Source organism: Rhamphochromis sp. 'chilingali', assembly GCF_963969265.1.
Source record: "Rhamphochromis sp. 'chilingali' genome assembly, chromosome: 2".
Taxonomy (NCBI): domain Eukaryota; kingdom Metazoa; phylum Chordata; class Actinopteri; order Cichliformes; family Cichlidae; genus Rhamphochromis; species Rhamphochromis sp. 'chilingali'.
Genome location: NC_137930.1, coordinates 32,805,580 through 32,829,025, shown reverse-complemented (window position 1 = coordinate 32,829,025; position 23,446 = coordinate 32,805,580). Strand labels below are relative to the sequence as shown.

Genomic DNA, 23,446 nt, shown 5'->3' with positions numbered 1-23,446 from the left:
CAGTTTCAATGCAGATACTGAACCAAACACAGAGTGAAAACTATACAGCAAATGAAAAGCTATAACGGAAAAAACAAAACCCAACTAGAAAAATTTGCATTTCCTGCGAAAATGCAGTGTGGATGCTTTAAAGCTGAAGCTGCATGCAAAAAGTAGCTGAAAAAGCTGAAAAGTTGCAGAAATTGTAAAGCTGAAGCTGTCTGCTGAAGATAGTTGAAAATAGCTGAAGAAGCTGAAGAAATCAAAGCTAGTTTTTAAAAAGTTGTTGAAATTTTAATAACTTTGCAGAACAACATCAAGTTAACAAAAATGCAATAACTTAGCAGAAATGCAATAACTTAGAAGAAACATAACAATTCAGCAGAAATGTTGTAATTTACCAGAAGCTACAACTTAGCAGAAATGTAATAATTTAGAATAACATAACTTAGCAGAAATGATATAATTTAGTAGAAAATTAATAACTTGGCAGAAATATTACAACTTATCAGAACTGCTATAATTTTGCAGAAATGTAATTATTAGGAAAAAACTGTAAACAGATAAAAGCTAAAAATGATGAAGTAACCTCAAAGTTACTTGTTTAACTGTAAAAAATGACCAGAAACATTAGAAAAGGAAGAAAACCAATTCAATTAAATTTATATAGCGCCAATTCACAACAAAAGTCGCCTTAAGGCGCTTCATAGATACAGAGAAAAACCCAACAATCATATGACCCCCTATGAGCAAGCACTTTGGCGACAGTGGGAAGGAAAAACTCCCTTTTAACAGGAAGAAACCTCCAGCAGAACCAGGCTCAGGGAGGGGCGGCCATCTGCTGCGACTGGTTGGGGTGAGAGAAGGAAGACAGGAATACCAGCCAGCAGATAAACTGATGTGAAACAAAACCAAAGTAAAATTGCAGAATTTACACAGTTGGTGAAATGTAAAAATGGCAACAAAAAAACCCCAAACAAACAAACAAACAAACAAAAAAACAAAAACAAACAACATTTAGTTAATAAATGCACAAGATGATTTGATGATAAATATGGTACCAATCTACAAAATACTGTCGAAATGAAGTCCACATTGTGATATATTTCAGGTGTGGAGAGTCACACAGCTAAACAATCGATGTGCATATTTAAAGAATCAAATAAAGAACATTGTTGTGGAATAAATTACAGTGAATAATAATCACTGCCCTGCGTTAGAGAGTGACTTATGATGAGGTATTAATTGGCTTAACTTTACCTCTAACAGCTTTTCACATAGTGCTGTGACCAGGGTGAAATCCATCATAAAGTAACTGTAAACAGTAGAACCATTAGCATGAATGTTATGGTTCTACTCTGATCAAAACTCAAGTCAGCTGTTTGACCTGATATAGAATGATAAAGAGGAACACATATAAATGACCTTTATGAACTTTTCAAAATGACTTTATATGTCTGACCCATTATCTATATATATTAGAGCAGATGTGGAAAACCACTGTTAGACCTACTCTATACTAACACAAACACAGTCACAAATTCATTGCTAGTGTGACATGTGGTCCTTTTTGCCTTTGACCAATGATATGCTGGTTACTTGGACCAGTTTAGTATTTGCTGTCACAGAGGAATGTTAACCATAAATCCAAAAGACAAAACTGAAAAAATATGTTAATTGCAAACATGTTTTTGCTTAGTAAAAGGATTGAAATTACATGGAAACTATCACCTTAAAGCCTCATTGTAAATATCATCACAAACAGATGTTTTCCACGCGGTTAACAAAGCTCCACCACATCCAATCACTGCATATAAATCTAAAAGAAAACAACAACAAATAAAATGTAATTAACACAAGTGAAGTCTAAGGAGCTTGGACAGAAAAGCGTCTGGACTTCTTTGAGTTTCTTGAAGACGTTTCACCTCTCATCCGAGAAGCTTCTTCAGTTCTAAGGGTCAATGGTGGAGAGTCCCAGATTTAAACCCAGTGTGAGTTTCTCCCCAAACAGGGACAAAGAACCCCCTGATGATCCTCTACCTAATCACATGAGCCAAGGTGTGAAAGTGGGTGTGGGTCCCAATCAGCCAGGGTTTTGGGTGAGCTCATTGTGAAACCTGGCCCCACCCTATCATGTGATTTCCTGAGGTCAGGAAATCACCCACGCCCACTCCCAGGATGTGAGTGGACGTTACAGTGTCTGGGGAGGGAACTCAAAACTGGATTATAGATGGCAGACAGTTGGTGTTGTAAACCACCGCCTCTGTTCAAAGATGGTCGCTCACAGTGGACGTAAATGGCTTCTTTCACTCCTCCATCTATCCAAAATGTGAACATTGGCATCCTCAAAGAGTGACCTTTGTCCTTTAGATGCAGATGAACTGCTGAGTCTTGTCCCGTGGAGGTGGCTCTTCTGTGTTGTGCCATGCGCTGGTGAAGTGGCTGTTTGGTCTCTCCGATGTAGAAGTCTGGGCATTCCTCGCTGCACTGTACAGCATACACCACATTGTTAAGTTTGTGTTTAGGAGTTTTGTCTTTCAGGTGAACCAGTTTCTGTCTGAGTGTTTTGCTGGGTCTGAAGTACACTGGGATGTCGTATTTGGAGAAAACTCTCCTGAGTTTTTCTGATACACCGGCTACATAGGGGATGACAATGTTGTTGTGTCTGTCTTTCTTATCCTCCCTCGCTGGTGTCTGATGTTCTTTTCTGTGAAGCTGGAATGCAGGCACACTGGACGAGCTTGTTCTAAAAAATACAGAAAAAGGAACATTTTATTTGTCTGTAGAAACCCTAAAAACTACAAATAAGTTATACAATGAACAATATTGAAATACCTTATAGGTGCTGCGGGCCACATAACCAGAATCCAGAGCAATCTCACACTTACATGATGGTGAGGAAAGACATGAGCTCTGCAATGAGGTTTGAATGTCTCAGTTGGGACACTGAAGAACTCAGAAGACAGCAATACCTGCACCGAGAGACAGAGTAGAAAAAGCATAGATTTGTAATCCATAATGTCAATTAAAACTCAAAAAGTGTCAACAAGTATAATCATTTGAGTGTGGAATTGTTTATTCAATAAACAGGATTTTAATTAATTAATTGAATTAAAAACACTGACATTTTTTATCAAAGATAAAGAATCATACCTCTCTCTGCTCTGAGGATCACTGAGCATCTCTGACAGGAAATACAGTTTCCTCAGTAGGAGTCATCATTGATGGTCTCAGAGGTTGTAGTGTGGCAGCATGATGATGGTCTCCAGATCAGGCAGGAGGTCAGGTGATGGGTGTGTCATCTTCTCCATTGAAGACACACTGGTATGGCAGTTCATAACACAGCAGTCTCCTTGTGGCATGTAGTTATCTGTGCAGTCCAGCACTGATGGATCAGGTTTGGCTCAGCAGTTCATGAAGATGGTGTTAAGATGTTGTTGTTTCAGCTGAGGATGGTGAAGTTTGAAGGTTTTCCCACAAAGGAGACTGTGCCCTATCTGAAAAAATATATCTAACAAAACACGTGCTTATAACACCACCCACCCAGCTCAGCCCCCAAGTGTCTATGTAATGCTGGTATGGGGTGTCGGTTACTAAGTCTAATTAGTACATGGGGGATGACAATGTTGTTGCATCTGTCTTTCTTATCCTCCCTCGCTGGTATCTGATGTTCTTTTCTGTGCATCTTTGCTGACTTTATAAACGCCTAATTAGGATAGCCACATGTTTTAAGCGCTTCATTTACATGTGTGTGTTCCTTCTTTTTCCCTTCAGGCTTAGAGGGAACATGTTCTGCCCGGGGGGGTGGGGGGGTCCTAATTACTCCAAGTTTGTGTTCCAGAGGGTGATGGGAGTCAAAGAGGAGGTACTGGTCCGTGTGTGTGGGCTTCCGATAAACTTCAATGTTGAGGTTGCCGTTCTCTTCAATGTGCACAGCGCAGTCCAGGAAAGGCAAACAGTCGTCCTTTGTGTCTTCCCTGGTGAACTTGATGTTTTTATCCACGGCGTTAATGTGCGCAGAGAAGGATTCCACTTCTTGAGTTTTGATTTTGACCCAGGTGTCGTCTACATATCTGTACCAGTGGCTGGGTACTCTCCCTTTAAAAGAGCCAAGAGCCTTCCTTTCCACTTCCTCCATGCAAAGGTTGGCTACAATAGGTGACACGGGGGAGCCCATGGCACAGCCATGTTTTTGTCTGTAGAAACCCTCGTTGTATTTGAAATATGTAGTGGTAAGGCAGAGGTCTAACAGTGTGCAAATCTGATCGGGTGTGAAGTTGGTCCTGTCTTCCAAGGAGCTGTCTTCTTGTAGTCGTTTTCTGACAATCTCCACTGCCTCTGTAGTGGGTATGCAAGTAAAGAGAGAGACTACATCAAAGGACACCATGAGAACCTTCACAGACATAACACAAGAGAAGACTTTTGATTTAATAACTAAGCTTAAAATAAATGTTACCTTTGAATATTTGTGGGAAAAATCTGATGCTACCCCAAGAATACAAAGCCACACTGGAAATGATGACAGGCTTGCAGCCCTCTGTCTTCCTGGATGAAGTGCCTGATCAGTAGCAGTGAGTTGACAGAAGTCAGTGTCTGTAAGAGTGGTCAAACACTGATACTCTGTCCACTTGCGTAGAGTCTAAGAAGCTGGAATGCAGGCACACTGGACGAGCTTGTTCTAAAAAATACAGAAAAAGGAACATTTTATTTGTCTGTAGAAACCCTAAAAACTACAAATAAGTTATACAATGAACAATGTTGAAATACCTTATAGGTGCTGCGGGCCACATAACCAGAATCCAGAGCAATCTCACACTTACATGATGGTGAGGAAAGACATGAGCTCTGTAATGAGGTTTGAATGTCTCAGTTGGGACACTGAAGAATTCAGAAGACAGCAATACCTGCACCGAGAGACAGAGTAGAAAAAGCATAGATTTGTAATCCATAATGTCAATTAAAACTCAAAAAGTGTCAACAAGTATAATCATTTGAGTGTGGAATTGTTTATTCAATAAACAGGATTTTAATTAATTAATTGAATTAAAAACACTGACATTTTTTATCAAAGATAAAGAATCATACCTCTCTCTGCTCTGAGGATCACTGAGCATCTCTGACAGGAAATACAGTTTCCTCAGTAGGAGTCATCATTGATGGTCTCAGAGGTTGTAGTGTGGCAGCATGATGATGGTCTCCAGATCAGGCAGGAGGTCAGGTGATGGGTGTGTCATCTTCTCCATTGAAGACACACTGGTATGGCAGTTCATAACACAGCAGTCTCCTTGTGGCATGTAGTTATCTGTGCAGTCCAGCACTGATGGATCAGGTTTGGCTCAGCAGTTCATGAAGATGGTGTTAAGATGTTGTTGTTTCAGCTGAGGATGGTGAAGTTTGAAGGTTTTCCCACAAAGGAGACTGTGCCCTATCTGAAAAAATATATCTAACAAAACACGTGCTTATAACACCACCCACCCAGCTCAGGCCCCAAGTGTCTATGTAATGCTGGTATGGGGTGTCGGTTACTAAGTTTAATTAGTGCATCAGAAAGCGGGGGCTACACCTAAAGCCCACACTTTCTGATGTCTTTGTTTATTAGCAGCTTTTTCCAGCTGCTCAGAGAATTCTGACTTGGCCTTTATCCACCCAAACCCAAACCCACCCGGATAAAGGCCAAGTCAAACTCACACACCATACCAGCATTACATAGACACTTGGGGGCTGAGCTGGGTGGGTGGTGTTAAACTGTAGTCGGGAACTTTCAGAAAACTATCCATTTACTTCTAAATCAGTTTTTATACATATTCTGTAAGCTGTACTAATGTTTTTCTCTACATAATGTATCATTATAGACATCTCTGGTAGCCTAAAGATAGTTTAAAACTTTTGACATTTTTTACCTGTAAAACATGATAAGCAAAAACTCATTCATCACAAAAACTTTTGATTCTACAAAATCTACTATAATCAAGAAAATATAATTGTCTGTATTTATTCGTGTATGTCATCATAATAAATACCTGCATTTATCTGGGATTTATTTATTTACTATTTCATATTTTAAAGCCCTTGGAGGGGAAGATCTCGTTTGTTGAGCTACATACGTCATAGTAAAAAGATTTAGTCATTTAAAACATGATGTTGGTTTATCAAATGTTGCAGCACATTTCAGATCAGAGGTGCATGATAGCAGATGTTCTCTGCTCTGCATGAAGTTCAGCAATGATTTGGTGAAATGATTAATAACATTGCAATAAGAAAGGGTCTTCTGACAGACAGAGTAGGGAAGACCCTTTTTTCAATGAAAAATCTTTTTCATGCTCTACAATCAGTAAACTCTGTAACAAACATGATCTGTAATTGTTTCAAAACTCACCAGACGACTTCATGATTGGCTCGAGGACAGGACACAAAAGACAGGGTTGTGGTAACTGTAATATGATCTCAGAACACCTGAATACAGACATTTCTGTGGCTGAGAAATAAAAATGAGGTCAAGCAGGGTGTTCTTGTCTGTAGTGGCAGAAGTGATCAGCTGTGAATACCCTCTCGACTGAAACTGCTCCAGAATCTGTTTTCTTCCACTCTGCAACTGGTTCTCATTAAAATCTCCACACACAATTATTGGGTGACAGTCCATTATTTCAAGTGAATCTAAAAGACTTACCAGGTTTTGCATGAATGGTGTCAAACTGTAGTCAGGGGGTCTGTACACAACAGCAATGAGTGCAGGGAATGGAGCCTGAACCTTCAACACTAAAAACTCAAGATCAGTGACATTATGCAGATACTGTTTTACCTGAACCTGAAAATGATTCCTCAAATACACAACAACTCCCCCACCACTTCTGCTGGCCATGTGAGGAAAGTTTGTGTAGGACACATGTCTGTTGCGTTTGAACATGGTGTAGCCATCCAAATGAAGACTGTCTGCAACAAAGGAGCCTTGAAGGTGAGACTCAGTGAGACACAAAACATCTGCTAAACACATTTCATGATGACTCTTGATGTCACTGATGTGAGATGGCAAACCCTCTGTATTGTGATGGATCAGTGTAAGAGTGTCAAGTCTGCTGGCTGTTTCTCTGACCTGAAGAAGAGGCATCATTTCCTCAACACTGGCTTGTCTCATGGTTTGGAGCGCTGCAGTTACCTCGGGATTGGCGTAAATCTTTTTCTCATCCAAGTCCTGCAAATAGAGTCCACTGAGAGACGTCACCCTGCTGAGAGCAACGTAAGCCATACCTGGTTCAAAAATGTTCTTCATTGAAACTACAGCTGTCTGTGTTGTAAGACCCTGAGTTTTGTGAATTGTGCAGGCGAATTCTAGCTTTACAGGAAACTGTCTGCGTACTGCTCCTTTAAACTTCAGACTCTCCTCTGCTCTCTCAATGTAAACCAGATCATCAGATGCTGCATTAGCACTGTGGTTGTGTCTCATAGGCTGCCGGTTGTCCATCCTGAGCCCCAGTTTAATTATGTGTCCATCATTTTCAGATCTCACCACCTTTACCAGTATACCAAAAGCACCGTTGACTAAACCGTTTAGTGTGTCCAAGTTTCTGGTCAGCATGACTCGAGCTCCTTCAGCAACATTCAGAGTGTCAGGTAAATCATTTCGCCCACCTGTAAATGGTTTGTCTCTTCGTTCCATTCTGCCTGTACATTTATCCTTCTGGAAATCGTCTGCATTGATTATTATGATGTTTGAATGAAGCTTCTTCAGGGTATCTATGTTGTGGGATTCCACATTCTTGTTGGTGGCATAAATGTGTAAGACCTCAGTTGGACATTCTTCTGGTGCAGTCACAGCCTGTGACAACAAATCTCTGTCGCACTGAGAAAGCTCATCTGTCTTTTCTTTGACTCTAATCCTGTTCAGCATCTCTGCAAAGGCCACATCATCTTTCTGACGCATGATCTCGGTTAGAGTGATCATCTGAAAATGTTCCTGCCATAGGTCAATCTGTTCTGGATCGTAAACACAGAGAGGTTTAGACTGTCGCACTGGTGGCAGCTGGTAAAAATCTCCAACAGCTAAAACTGACATTCCACCAAAAGGTCTCTGAGTGCCTTTGATTTGTTTCAGTCTTGCATCCACATAGGCAAAAAGGGGTTTTGAAACCATTGAAATCTCATCAATAACAATAATTTCAGCATTCATCAGCTCAGATCTGACTTCATCCAGTTGGTTACCAAGTCCTTGAATGGGTGGTTTCAGACTCCTGGGTAGTTTCAGTAGAGAATGTAACGTAGAGCCACTGATAGAAAAAGCTGCTGTACCGGTAAATGAAGTCAGTAAAACAGTTGGATTTGATATGTCAGCTTCGTCTGCATTAGCAGGCAGTCTGCTCAGGATCTTTGATGCTTCAGAGTGAATACACTTAATCAGGTGTGACTTTCCAGTTCCTGCACCACCGTTGATATAGAAGAAAAATGGATCTGGGTTCAAACCACAAACTCGCTGAATACACCAGTCTCTTATGGCATAGAACACGCAGGCCTGCTTCTGGTTCAGATTCTGATACATTACACGTACCACGGCTGGATCTACTGCAGGTTGTTCTCTGACGGCTCTGATCTTTGTTACAGCATCAGACTGACGACTGTAGTCGGGAACATTCTCCTGTTCGTTCTCATCATCAGAATGTCTCTCAGGAAGATTCTCATCACATTGCAGCCTCACAACTTCAGATTCAGGAGCCAGATTACACCATTCATCAATCACAACATCCCTATTTTGTTCAAACTCTTCCAGTGCACTCTCAATATCCTCAGAGTTCTTCTCATACTTGTCTTTATTTCTTTTCACAACCCTTTTCACAGACTCACTGTGGTCTGAACATGGAAGTCGTACAAAACCTGAGTTGTAGAAGGACTGATAGGTTTGGAACCCTTGTGGTTTCAGTTCCTGCTCTGATCTGTGTGGAAGGTAAAGTCTCAACAGTCGACCATAATATTGCTCAGGATCTTTTTCCTGTGAACAGTGGTAATACCTGATTATAGCTGGTTTATCATTCTTTCGCCTTTGTACAAATCCAAGCTGGTTTAGAAGAGGAAGCACATCTTTTCCTTCATTTGGACCACTCACCAACCTGCACAAGGCAGCAAAATCAGCCAGTGACATTTCCTCATATTCTGGGGTCTCAGGTCTGCATTTGTATTTATCACTCAAACTTGTCATCCAAATATTACAACTGTCGTGTGTTGTGCTTTCCAGGAAGCTCATGGGCCGACTCATTTTTACTGGGTTATCATCTGTTGGTACAAATACAACACTGCGGGAACATTTTTTCATTTTTAGGCCACAGACTCGAGTCACACACTCCTGTGCGCTGATTTCTCTCTTTTTTGAGTAAGCCTGCATCACAGCTCTCATTTCATCACATTCATTGACGGTGTTCTTATCAGAGTTGTCAATAACTGTCTTCAGGTATTCAGAGAGGCCAGATTCTTTCTTTGTTATATATTTACAGAGGTATTCTATACATGAATAGGCATTCAAAATGAATGAGACATCTAAATTAGAGTTCCAGGCTTCAAGCAGGTCTGGGTTGTAATTGTTGATCCAACACTCATTTGGGTCACGTTTCAGAATCAGAGCTGTTTTCTTGTTTATGTCTTGGAGGCATTGTTCATACTCATTCATTGTCAAGTTGCATCGTGACAGAATCTGCTCTATGGTGAGGGAAGCAGCTTCAGGTTCCTTCAGCAGGTTCAACAAAGGTCTGAGTTTGGCTTTTGCAGCTTCAGTGTCTGAATCCTCATCCTGTCTCACAATCATTGTTCTTGTGGCTGGTGGTTTGGGAAACCCAAATCTACAACCAGAGTTCACACTCTTAAAGCATGTCTTTGTGTGGTTTTTGCTGTGCTTTTGTAGCTCAGTGACTTTTTTGTGCAGTTCAGGTTGTTTTTCTGGATCAGGGAGTTGAGCTGAGATGTATCTGTCAACAAAGTCACAGACAGTTTGGTCGTCATCCACATCTGCTTCTACCTTTTCTCGAATCCACAGCAACATGTGTATATGTGGACTACCTCTGTGCTGGAACTCAACTCTGTAAAAGTAATCAATGATCTCACCAAGGGGCTGTGCAGGAGAAAAAAAGCAAATCTCTGAACAAAGCCTCAACACGTTTATCAAACATTCGCATGGTGGTTACTGGATTTGATCTTAGAATTTCACACTTTTCTGACCAGTCCAGGGCTTCAAAATCAACCTCTTCACCTTGCTGTCTCTTTATTGCTTGAATCACTTCAGGCCATCTCATCTCAGCAGCAGAGAAAGTGACAAAGAACTGAGGTGTTCCTATTTGGCGAACCATGCTGAATAGATCTCTGGTAGTTTTCTGCCAGTAAGCTGGAGTTCCTCTGAGTGGCTGCATAAATCTGATTGCATCTTTATTTCTTACCAGCTTCTCTACTTCTGTCTTACTTTGTAACATTCCTGATGTGATTTTGCGTCCATCTTTGGTCATAGTTTTACCTTTCCTTAGCTGTATTGTCATGCTGGAATTAGCCAAATGTATTTCAGTGACAAACTGTGAGAAAAACAGGTAATTTGTGTCTTTAGCAAATCTTGCATCAATGTTGAAAAGCCTTGACTTGAAGTAAGCACTTGGTGTGAGCTTGAGACGTCTCTTTTCATCCAGTGTATTCTGACCAGTAGGAAACTGCACAGGAAATGCCATGGCTTCCAAATGAGGAGTTCTGAAGAAGCTAACAGGATTGTTTCTTTCTGCAGGAGCCACACAATATGTGTTATCAGTGAAACAGAGAATCTCTTCTGAAATGTCTACAGGCTGCAGACAACTTTCTAGAGCAAAACCTCCATTGTTCAAATCACTTTCTGGTTCATCTGGATTTTGTTCCTCTGGTTGTTCATCACAGGATTGCATATTAATATCTTGGTCACTTTGAGACTCACTTTCGCACAAAAGGGCATCTTTTTCATAGTTGTCAATTTCCATTAAATCTGCTTCATTATAATCATCACTTGCCATGCTGGCTTCATCACTGCTGTCATCATCAGGTAACGTTGGATCACAAAGCAATGCATCATCTCTGATAACAATATCTGTGTACTGTGGATGAATTTGTTTCAGTTTACACAGAGCTTGAATGAGTTTAGACCAGGTGACAGTCTGGAACAGCTGATGACCTTTGTAGCACAGTCGTCTTTTCAATTTCACCCTCATGATCTGTGATTGGCTTCTGATCCTCGGTAAACTGTCAACTGTTTGTTGGACCTCAGATGGTACACACACCACATTACCACGTATGAGTCTCTGTCTCCCCTTTGGAAGAGGAATAATCTTAGCAAATGGTATGCATTTGGCAATCAGATGTCTCTCCAGAATGTTGAGATCACACAGTTCAGCTGGAATATCCTGCAGTTCTAAACCATTAACAGCAGCAAGCCTGGGCATGCATCCACTTTTGAGGGAACTGTGACACGTGTGACAGATATACTCTTTTTTTCTCTCAACAGGAAAGCTGCAGTGATCATGACATGCTTCATCACACACATGAACATATTTACCAGTTAGACACTGATGAGCTAAAGTCTGGTGTTTTGAGTAGTTTTCTCTTTTGCAGATTTTCACCTGATTAGGAAAAGAAGCTTTTAGACAAACAGTACAAACATAAGATGGTGCTGACTTAATGTTTGATCTGAAACGAGATATGGCCTCATTCATTAAAGTGTTCTCTGGATGACACTGTAAAGTCTCAGCTGGTCGATGCATCTGGCGATATTTTCGTTTTATGTTCATTGCACATCTGACATTGTGCATCTGTCTGAAAGAAAAACCGTTCCAATATTTTACTCTCATTCGTTCTCTCATATTGTCCTTGTGTTGTTGCTGAAATTGTTTCTCTTCTCCATACCGCTTAGTCATGTAAGATCGTTTTTTCTTTTTAAATTCTTCGCTTTCTTTATATAGGTTATATACATATGACCTCATGTAAGCTTTATGTTTTTCTCTGAATCCAGCACAAGTTCTGTATGTTCTTCTTATACGCTCCTTCTGCTTATCTCTGAATATGGGAGACTCTCTATATGTTCTTGTTACACGTTCCTTCTGCTTATCTCTGAATATGGGACACTCTCTATATGTTCTTGTTACACGTTCCTTCTGCTTATCTCTGAATAGGGGATTGTCTTTATATGTCCTTATGACATGTTCTCTTTTTCTATCTCTAATTTCAGCACTTTCTCTATACATCTTTCTCAAATGTTCTTTCTTTTTCTCCTTATAGGTAGCATTTAATTTATACAGTTCATTTCTGTACAGAATCCTTTTATGTCTGTGATCAGGATCATCAGACTTCCTAGCTGAGTTTTTTTTCTTTGTCTTGAAGCTTTCATCAAACCTGTACATCTGCCTTTCTTTCGTCTTCTGATTTTCCTTTCTCTGTGGTACTTTTTCTTGGGCTAATAATCTTCTCCTCATTTTTTGCCTTTCCTGTTTATTACGTTTCAGCAGTTTATCTGAGAGTTCCTCTGTTATCTTAGTTGAACTGGAGGCACTGTTTGAATCATTCTGAGGAACAGAATCTGGTGTTACCTGAGTTTCTCTCACAGAAGATGCAGAGGTTTCCTTTTCAAAATAATCAGAAGGATGATGTTTATTTCTGGGAGCAGCTGTCTCATTTGAAGAATCAACTCTGGATGACATTACTTCACTGGTTAAATCTTTGGTCACAGGTTTCCGTGTCTGCTCAGTGTATATTTCAGAGTTTAATTTATGAACACGTTCATTTAAAGCTGGTGCACTTGTAGCTGTTTGTCTGTATTCGGTGGTTCGATTAGCATCTCTTTGGTCAGCAGCGTTTTCACTGTGAAACTCGATGGGCTGTAGCTCATAAGTGCAGGTTGGTGCGATGCTAAACATTCGGTACAAACGTTTGATCCTGTCAATCATGTCATTAAGACGTGTGAACTTCAACATAACTGCAGTTCCACCACTTACACTTAGCGACAATGGCATACCAGTAGACTTACGTGGGTGAGGGTCAAAATATGCATATTCACCTGAATTCAGCCTGCTAACAGCGATGACTGTTCCTCCCATGACTAGCAAAGCGTAGCGAACGTCTGAAACCAAACACTGTAGTCCCTGTTCAAGGCTCGGAAAGTGATCTGTACCATCAAATGTGCCGTAATGAGCAAACTGAGACATGTCGACTTGATACTCGTGTCTGCGGCTGGTGACCACTGAGGGAAGTTCATCGCAGGCTAGAAACACACTGTTCACAAACCTCAGTCTGGCATCTGAATAGACGGCATGGCCTTTGTCCAACACACGGTTTAGATCTGCTCTGGTAATAAATTCATCCTCGTGTAAGAATGACAGGAAAACCAAACTGTTAGCCATACATTGCTGATTCCGGTACTTTCCATACCTAGGAGCGGCCTGGCTTCGGGAAGCACAGACGCTACTCACTCGTGGACGACTTTCACTGTTTGTAACCTGTACATGAGACTGTCCTGGAGCTTGTCCATCATGCTGTGTTTGTACAGTTAGCTGGGGTTCAGTCTGGATTAGCTGCATAACTTCAGGCTCTGGGACAGACACTGAGGGAACACTTCTCTTTACCACATCTGCATAAGATACTTTGGCTGTCTCTCCATCATGCTGTGTTTGTACAGTTAGCTGGGGGTCAATATGGATTACCTGCATAATTTCAGGCTCTGGGACAGACACTGAGGGAACACTTCTCTTTACCACATCTGCATATGACACTGTGGCTGTCTGAACACTGCTCTGCACTTCTGTGCTGGGAAAAGCTGAAACACACACCTTTACCTGCTCACTGCTCTGAGAAACATTCAGCTGTTCTTTCTCCTTCTGACGTCTAAGCTTCTGAGACTGCGACCTTTGACCTTTTCTTGGCATTTTGCTGAAGTACAATCTGGAGCTTATATGTGGTTATACACAAATAAACAAAACTGAACCTTGAAACACAGAAAAACGTACAACTCCTCAAGTTACTGTTAAATCTGAGAAATGTACTATTATACTGTAAAATGTTTTTATGAATATATGAATAGATGTTAAAAAGCTGATTTGTACTCCAAATTCAAAATAAAGGAAATTCAAAGTTCTCTGGAAACAATTTGGTCCGTTTTATTGTAGCTCTTAGAAACTGTATAATTTTACTTATATTTTTTTAACCAGACTGGTAAATAATTACAACTTCTATAAAATGATATGCAGAATAAATCTCAACAATCAACAGGCTATAATAAAAGTCTTAGCTCTTAGGGGAGTTTATGTAAATCTTTCAGATATCTAAAATTGAAATCAAATATATGGAGCTTTGGTGGTGTGGTGATAAGATGACAGGCGATGAGGATTCTTCAGCTGGATTTTCTGCAGCAGTCAGGAAACAGGAAGTCTGGGTCCTCAGGCACTTCTCGATGACAATACTAACTGAATACTTACACTGAGTGACAAAATGGGTTTGTCCTTAAATAATAGTACTATAAACTTGCAGTCAAATGTTATAGCCAATGAAACAGACTAACAGACTGGATCTAATTTATTATTTATCTGAATGTATGTATTACAAAATAACCAGATTATCTTATTACAAGTAAAATTATAAAGAGGTGATATTTTATACAATTGATCAAAGTAAGCCAAACTAGAAGTGTTAATTCCAAAGTGTAATGCAAAATTAAAATGACAAATGTAGGGCTGTGTAAGTAGTTTCTACTATAAGTTCTACTGTACTGTAATTCTACTACTGTATATTCAACTTGTAATTTCCAGCAAAATGACTGAATGTGAGAGCTTAATGACAGGAAAGAAAGAGCAGTGAGAGCAGAGATCTCTCAGAATTCTGTAACAGATAGATCAAGTTCTGGTAACTTGGATTTCTGAAAATTGGATTCTGAAAGGATTCTCAAAACTTGGATTCTCAAATTAGATAGAGCAGTAGAGATAGAGGGATACAAGATGGAATGGCTTTCAAATTAGATAGAGCGGTAGAGATAGAGGGATACAAGATAGAATGGCTTTCAAATTAGATAGAGCAGTAGAGATAGAGGGATACAAGATAGAATGGCTGTCAAATTAGATAGAGTTGGGAGAGTGATAGGATAGACAGAATTGCTTATAATGATAGAGAGAGAGAGGATCTTCTGCAGCAGGTCACCTGTAAGACACAAAAGGACTGGAATTAGTCGTATTTCCAATATGCTTGGATTTACCATATTCTTCAGACTATATGGCACACCTAAAATCCTGTCATTTTCTCAAAAACATACAATGTGCCTAGTGTATCGATTCTGGTTATGCTTACTGACCTCGAACAGGATTTCTGTGGTACACAGCGCTCAAAATTCTGTCAAATATTTTAGTAAGACTTCGGTAAGCTACAAAGCTGCGCTGCTTGATGTATTGTCAGAGCATTATGGCTACCATAGTCAGCACCTCGCAGAGTAATTTGTACGGTGCTTCAACATAACATTATGGTGTGTGTACAAGGACCTGGCACGTGCTAAGAGACATGCTTATGAAGCAGATTTCAAACTGATCAACCCATGAAGAGTTTGATGGATTTGTGGATGAGGAATGAACTGAAAAAGTGAGTGTATTGTTCTGTATTTTATGTGTTACAACTGAACAGTGTTGAGAGTTGTTTGTGAATGACTTGAATAAAGTTTGACTTATCTGACTGTTTGTTTGGGTTAATCTGCCTTAAAAACAGAATTGTTTATTGACGTTATGCCTTATAATTTCGAAAATACAGTACATGTAGGGCTTTAAATACTAAAGACTTCTACAGTAAATTATTGGAGTGAACAGAATGACAATGTTTAACAAATGATGGTGGAACTGTTATAAGGACATTTTTACGTTCTATTAAAACAATAAACTAAGTCTATAAACTCAAACCAAGACGTGCTGCTACAGTAACTTACTGTAAATATTATATGGTCCAAATAAACCCGCACACTGAGGTTACAGCAGAGTTTCAGGCCTCCTGCTTTAAATACTTTATATCCATTAAACTCAAAATTATTTATTGACTGGCCAAAAAGAACACAAACCTTCTCACATTTGCCTAAAAACATCTTGATGATCAGCAAGAGCTGTGAAATGATTTCAAAACACTATTTTGGACCTTAATTAAGACAATTGAAATTCAAACAGCAGTCGCTTTCTAAAATATCGGATTTGTGCCGTTCACACTGTCATACCATGATACCATCACTGATACCAACATGACAAAAAAATCTGATTTGATGCGCTTTCGCCTGCAGTGTGAACTGCACTCAGGCCAGTCACTCAGGAAAAATACTTCTAGCGTTTTGACTTCATGCTAATTCATAAGTGGAATGAGAGAGACAATAAAAATCGATAGCTGTGGTGCTCTTAAGTGTTTAAGGTACCACCTATACTCACACTTAAATCCACAAACATAAGGAGAAATGAAACAACTGCATAAAGATGTCTCTGACATTTGACTATGTTTGGACTTGATAAGCCATCACAAATTAAAATCAGACATTAATGGGCTATTAAACTTCATTGACATTTTCTGGGGCAGTCAGTGGTCCTGTGTGGGGGCTTTGCTGCTACAGATTCTAAATCCTGACTATTTGTCTTTGCCCATGAGTGAATGGCAAGATAACACAAATAGCCAAACTACTGTAAGTAAATTACTAAACATTACCATTACTGTCTACTTACCAGCAAAGGCAAAGCCAAAGAGCTGTTCACTCTGTGTAACAAAAGACAAAGAACAAAAATACAGGCTCAGACAACTCCAATCAGCATTAGACAACAACAACTCTCCTCTGTTTTCTTTTTCCGCACCCTAATAAAGATGATCATCTTCATAAAAGGTAATATGTAGTTTTATCCATTTGCAATAAGCCACACAAGTTTCTGAGTCATGTAATGCTCCAAAATTTAGGTTCAGTTACATAAGAGAGTAGAGATCGTAACCAATGATTTGCTTCACCTACTACTACACACTTTATCAAATGGTGATGTCACAATTTAAAAGTAGGCAACAATCACAAATGATAGCTTGTATGGAATGTAGGCTTTGACATTTGAGGTGGCCTGCATTCAAATTCTATTAACACAATAAAAACAAACACTCTATAAACTTACACCAAGACGTGCTGCTACAGTAACTTACTGTAAATATTATATGGTCCAACAAAACCAACACACTGAGGTTACAGCAGAGTTTCAGGCCACTCTGTATGTATTTTGGCAAAATGAGAAATTTGGAGACAGCTAGTTTCTACACAGCAGTTTCTACATATTTCAGTCACATTTGGGGCATGTTTGATACACAGCAATAAGCACTACACTAAATCTATGATAAACTTATCATAGCTGATATTAAGGCCTAATTAGCAAAATTTAGTATGATGATAATTTCTTTGTAGATCATTTCATGATAAAAAGAACAGAAGTGAGTGCTGTATCTGAGCTGTTGCATGTAAGATCTTTGCTGGACATTCCCACATTTCTTAAACAAACAAACATGACTTTCAGACAGTTCATCTTTTGTAAATTAGGCCAGGATTATTTTCAAAAAACAGCCTTGATAAAAATATCAGGCCACTATAAAATGTCTTATGTTTATGTTTTCATCCCACCTATACTTTGCAAGTCATTATGACAAATTACAAAAAGCAGTTTTTAGGCAGTGATTTAAGGGAAGAAGCTTTTGAAATCCACAATGCCCTACCACCAGTGGTCTCAAACTCTGGTCGTTAAGGCCTGGTGTCCAGAAACTTTTCTATGTGTCCCTGTTGCAACACACCTGAATAACATTAGTAGGTCATTAGCAAAACTCTACAGAACCTGACTGCATGCTGAGGTGGTAATTCAGCCATTTGATTCATGTTATAGCAGCTCATGAGTGAATGAACATGATGCAATGAAAGTACTTTTAGAAGTACATTTTTCCAAACACTTAAATTACTTAAATTTGAGTAGTCTTAGGGGATGCCACTTCAGCACACAGTCAAATTCTATACTCTCACTAATGACCTACAAATGTTATTCAGGTGTTTTGTAACAGGGACACGTGGAAAAGCTTCAGGACACCGGCCCTTGAAGAGTGGAGTTTGAGACCCCTGCCCTATGTGAATATTTAATCGTCCCTAAACTGCCAGTCGTGAGCTGCTCTAATGTGAAACAAACACATATAGTTCTGTAAAGGTTTACAAAGAGATTTCTAAGGATTTGGAGACCCCAGAAAACAAAAACGCTCCCAGATATTGTAGCTGAACAGGCAAAAACAAGTTGCCTAATAATATCTCGATGATAACCAACAGCTGTGCTGACGAACTGCACTAAACTGAATCATCTATAGTGAGAGAAAAACACCAGCATTACAGTCAAACATGGTGCTGTTACTGTGATGTCCCAGAGTTCCTTTACTACTTCAGGACCATCAACTCATCAGGTCCTGGGCTTAAGTTTAATCACACTTAGGATCTGAAGCACACAAGCAAGTCCAATTGAATGAATGAAAAAAAACACTTGGTATAAACTAATCAGTCTGGACTTTAATGAAATTAAGATACGTGGTATGACTTGAAAACCCTATATTGGGCCTTAATTACGACTTTTTTCTTTTCTTGCCTGCCCTGTTTGGATCTAATTAAGACAATTCTGAAATTATAGTGGACCAAAATCAACCAGTGATGTAAACCAGTCATTACCAGTTACTGTAAATGCTTGATGGTAATTGTTGCTATCAGGGCATCCACAGCTGGGTATTAGAGACCAACATGTTTTTACATTAGACCAGGTTGTTCTGGTTCAAAAATGAAATCATCACTTTAAAACTGCTTTTTGTATTTATCCAGGTCATCCTTGTTAGATGATTTGAAACGTGAAAAAAGCATAAATAAAATAAATCTGCAAAGAAGAAAGACCTTTCTCAGCACTGTACCTCAGACAAAACCTTTACTTACCAGACTTGAGACGATCAGATCAGTATCCTAGAGAAAGGAAACAACACATCAGATCACTGTTTAATGACTTAGACTGTTAAACCTCTTCACACACAATCCAATTTATTGTGACATGAAATAACTAGTAAAATCCTCAATTTCTTCAAGCCTTTATGAACTCACTGTAGTCTGAATAGGACAAACTTCAGTTACAGAGTCTCACATGGCGATAACATGTGTAATAAAGGCATGCATACTACAGAAGTGAAAAGAAGAGGCACCAATATTTGTTGGTACAGATTATGGCTTTTTAGCTCCATCATTTTCTATCACAAGTCAGTGTTTAATAAAGTGTGGAAAAACCACAACTGTTAGAATCAACGGAAAACCTCACCAGGTTTTAGTTCTGATCTGAATATGTAAATCCTAAAATACATGTAAATTTTGACATGTCATAGTAACAACAGTAGCACACCATTTTTGCAATTAAAATTTCTTAAAAATTATAATAAAAAGTCCTTCCATTGTACCTGTTGGCAGGAATCTTTTTGTATTTTGCAATATTTCCCTTTTGTATAAAATTTTCAAACACATTGTATCGAGCAAATTATTAAGAAACGAATTTAAACTTAGTGTACATAAATTACACACAGGCTTTAACATACACAACATTGCCTACTCACAACTCTGGTTCTCTTAGTATTTTATTATTGCTTAAATGTTTAAATGCTTTTTTGTATTTATTCATATCATCCCTGTTAGATGATTTGAAACATGTGACAAAAAAGCATGAACAAAATAAATCTGCAAGGAAGAAAGACTTTTCCCAGCACTGTACCTCAGAGAAAATGAACTCACTTTAGTCTAAAGAGGGCAAAATTTAATTGCAGAGTCTCAAATGGCCTTAACATGTGTAATAAAAACAATAATTACTACAGAAACGCTTTGATAAGCCTTTAAAATTAAAATTAGACATAAATGGCCTATTAAACTTCAGGGACATTTTTAGGGACACTCACAGGTCTAGTGGGGAGGCTTACTGCTTATAAAACCTAAATGTGTTTTTGCCCATGAGCAAATGGCAAGATATCACAAAAAGCTAAACTATTGTATGTAAATTGCTAAAAATGTTACACAATCCCAGTTTCATATTGCTTCAGTTACAATCACTGTTTACTTACCAGCAAAGGCAAAACCAAGCTTCTATTTCACTCTGTGTAACAAAAGACAAAGAGCAAAAATACAGGATCAGAAAACTCAAATTAGCATCAATACTGCATCCCTCTCTGTTGTCAAAAAGATTCACTGAACTTCTTTGTTTACTACAGCTGGAATACAAACAACAACTCTCCTCTGTTTTCTTTGGTCTACCTCTCATTTAAGATTGCAAAACACTCATACATGAAAAACTGCACGATATATTTTTAAGGCTTTAATATTTGAGGTGGTCTGCATTCAAATTCTACTTCCTAAAATATTATTAACTGCACATAGTATCATAGTAAATATGCTGTAGTTTTAAAATAAATATCTATGTACCATACTAATAATAATATACTGCCATATTTTATTTATGTGAAGGTGGGCTGTTGTTTGTTTCATTAATTTTCCACAAAGTGAGAATTTAAACTGTGCTGCAGATTTAGGTTGGCACAAACAAGCCTTTGTTAAACAGTTCTTAAAAATTAAAGTCTCCTGTTTAGGAGTTCTTATTATTCTTGGGCTATGTCCACACGTACACAGGTACTTTTGAAAATGGAGATTTTTCTATGCGTTTGCGGTAATTGAAAACGGAGATTTCTAAAAACGCTTGCCAGGATATTTTCGAAAACTCCATTTTTGCATTTATGTGTGGACAGGGAAACGGAGAAAACGCAGCGCCTTTTTTGACGTCACACTGTGCGCCATGTTATTGTTACGGTGAAATGCATTTCTACAATACTGTTACTGTTAATTGTTCTCTCTGCAGTGTTTAAATGCTTACATATACACACACAGTTACTGTCCCTCCACACATAGGACTCGGTTCTGCTTCTATGCCCCATCTTTGTTTGCCATTTCCCACCGAGGTTTCTAGACTTCTGATTGGCCAACATTTCTACACGGTTAGGAATATAGCGCCACCTGCTGCTTTGGCATGTTCCTAGCAGTGTTCTCCTTCATTTCTGCATTTATGTGTGGACGGAAAATCTCTGTTTTCAAAAATACCCGTGTATGTGGGGACATAGCCTATGATTAATCCTCAGTTTCCCCCCCTCCTTTGTCTTAATTAAGCCACAAGACCTGCACACACGCGACTCTTTTTCTCCCGTGTTCGGTCAGAGGCGGTAAAATGGCTCCTTTGAGCTTGCCGACAGCTGACACTGAATCTAAGATGGCGGTTCGTTAAAAACTTTACAGCATAAAGAATGAGGCTGTTTTAACCAACTGATTTGTGAAGAGAACTAACTGCACCTTATGTAACAGACTAACAAACACACCAAATGTAATTAATAAAACAACACAATAACCGTGGTTCACAGTCAAATGAACCATTTTCATTTCACACTGGGCTCAAAGGAGCGCTAGGCATTAGCATCGGGATGTTAGCGTTAGCTCATCAAACACTCCTTTTACATACAAAAATGACAAAGTTTCACTAAGAAAAAAGCAACCACTGTGTTACTCTAATATGAGTTATACCTCGGTTGGCTTTATAAATCACTAAAAGAACTCGTTAAATCACACAAACAGAGTATAAACATTTAGAGAGAAGAGGAGAAGCAGAGCAGCAGCACTCACCCAGAGCGGACTCAACGAAGTGTGCGGAAAGGCGGATGTCCGGCAGTCAGGTAAAAGATGAGGCGTTCAGAGTAGTAGGAAATTCCAGTATTACACACAATGGGCATTGTAAACATCAAAAATGTAGGTGATTTTAAATATTCTATACAATATTTATTTGCTACAGAAAAAACTCGCAGAACTTTAATTCTATAAGTTGAATAAATATTATTAGAAGGCTCTACTCCTGAACACCAACACCAAAGAGCTGAGTTCACCAGACCTGAAAAAAAACAACAACCAGTCCAGGACAGTCAGTCTGCAAAGATGTTTTAAAGACATATATATATATATATATATATATATATATATATATATATATATATATATATATATATATATATATATACACACACACACACACACATTATCCAGTAAGGATTCCCCTCAAAGCAAATGACTATAATTTCCTAACCGTAAGGGCTAGAACAGTCACTGCACCGTTTTGTTCAGAAGTGATGGGGGAATCTTCAAGTGTTGACAATTTATCATTAAAATATGAATTTTTAGAGATATATGACATGGATGACTTGTTGACTTAGAAGCCACGAATTCCCCAATATGCAAATTTGAATGCCTCAGACCACATATATGATTGGCTGGCTGGGAAGCCGTGCAGGCCCTGATTTGTGGATTTGAATTCCTCAGCCCTCAGATATGATTGGCTGGCTTAGAAGCCCTGAAGGCCCCAATATGCAAATTTGAATGCCTCAGGACACTTATATGATTGGCTGGGAAACCGTGCAGGCCCTTATTTGAAAATTTGAATGTCTCAGTCCTCACAGAGGATTGGCTGCCTGGGGACCTGGCAGAAATATATAGAAATACTATGATTAAGCATAAATACTACATTTAGTAGAAATACTATGTTTTAGCACAAATACTATAAAAAGCAGAAATACTATAATTTAGCACAAATACTTAAGCGCAAATCCTATAAAAACCAGAAATAGTATGATTAAGCATAAATATTACATTTAGTAGAAGTACTATGTTTTAGCACAAATACTATAAAAAGCAGAAATACTAGAATTTAGCAGAAATACTATAATTTAGCAGAAATAACATATTAAGCACAAATCATATAAAAAGCAGAAATAGTATGATTAAGCATAAATACTACATTTAGTAGAAATACTATGTTTTAGCACAAATACTATAAAAAGCAGAAATACTATAATTTAGCAGAAATACCATATTAAGCACAAATCCTATAAAAAGCAGAAATAGTATGATTAAGCATAAATACTACATTTAGTAGAAATACTATGTTTGAGCAAAAATCCTATAAAAAGCAGAAATACTGTACTATGATTTGGTAGAAAAACTATAATTAATCAGAAATACTATATTTGGCAGAAATACTATATTTTGCACAAATCTTATAAAATAGCAGAAATAGTATGATTAAGCACAATAGTAATAAGTTAAACAGAAAAATTGGAAAAGCAAAATGGACAGCTGAAAAAATGCTGAACATGCTGAGGGTCCCTCAAATATACTTGTTAAATGAAAAAAATCGGCAAAAAAAATCTACAACAGCCACACAATCACAAATATGTACACATAAGGAGACACACATGCACAGAGAGACACACACACAAGATCCAATTCAGTCAACCAGTCTAAATATATTGAATTTGAATCTTAGAATGAGATCATCCCATTAAAAGGCTCTCTCTCTCTCTCTCTGTCTCTCTCTCTGTCACA

General features: G+C 38.6%; 2 long non-coding RNA genes across 2 annotated transcripts; both read right to left on the bottom strand.

The window, feature by feature from the left end:
* Positions 1 to 2,192: 2,192 nt before the first annotated feature.
* On the bottom strand, positions 2,193 to 4,864 carry LOC308393033. Its single transcript, XR_013970909.1, has 5 exons — positions 4,747 to 4,864; positions 4,436 to 4,657; positions 3,133 to 4,347; positions 2,815 to 2,951; positions 2,193 to 2,725 (listed from the first exon to the last, which is right to left on the bottom strand). It is a non-coding gene; the product is annotated as an uncharacterized lncRNA (long non-coding RNA).
* A 9,247-nt stretch (positions 4,865 to 14,111) lies between these two features.
* LOC308392592 lies at positions 14,112 to 20,130 on the bottom strand. Its single transcript, XR_013970842.1, has 4 exons — positions 20,098 to 20,130; positions 18,938 to 18,964; positions 16,683 to 16,713; positions 14,112 to 15,141 (listed from the first exon to the last, which is right to left on the bottom strand). It is a non-coding gene; the product is annotated as an uncharacterized lncRNA (long non-coding RNA).
* Positions 20,131 to 23,446: the final 3,316 nt, after the last annotated feature.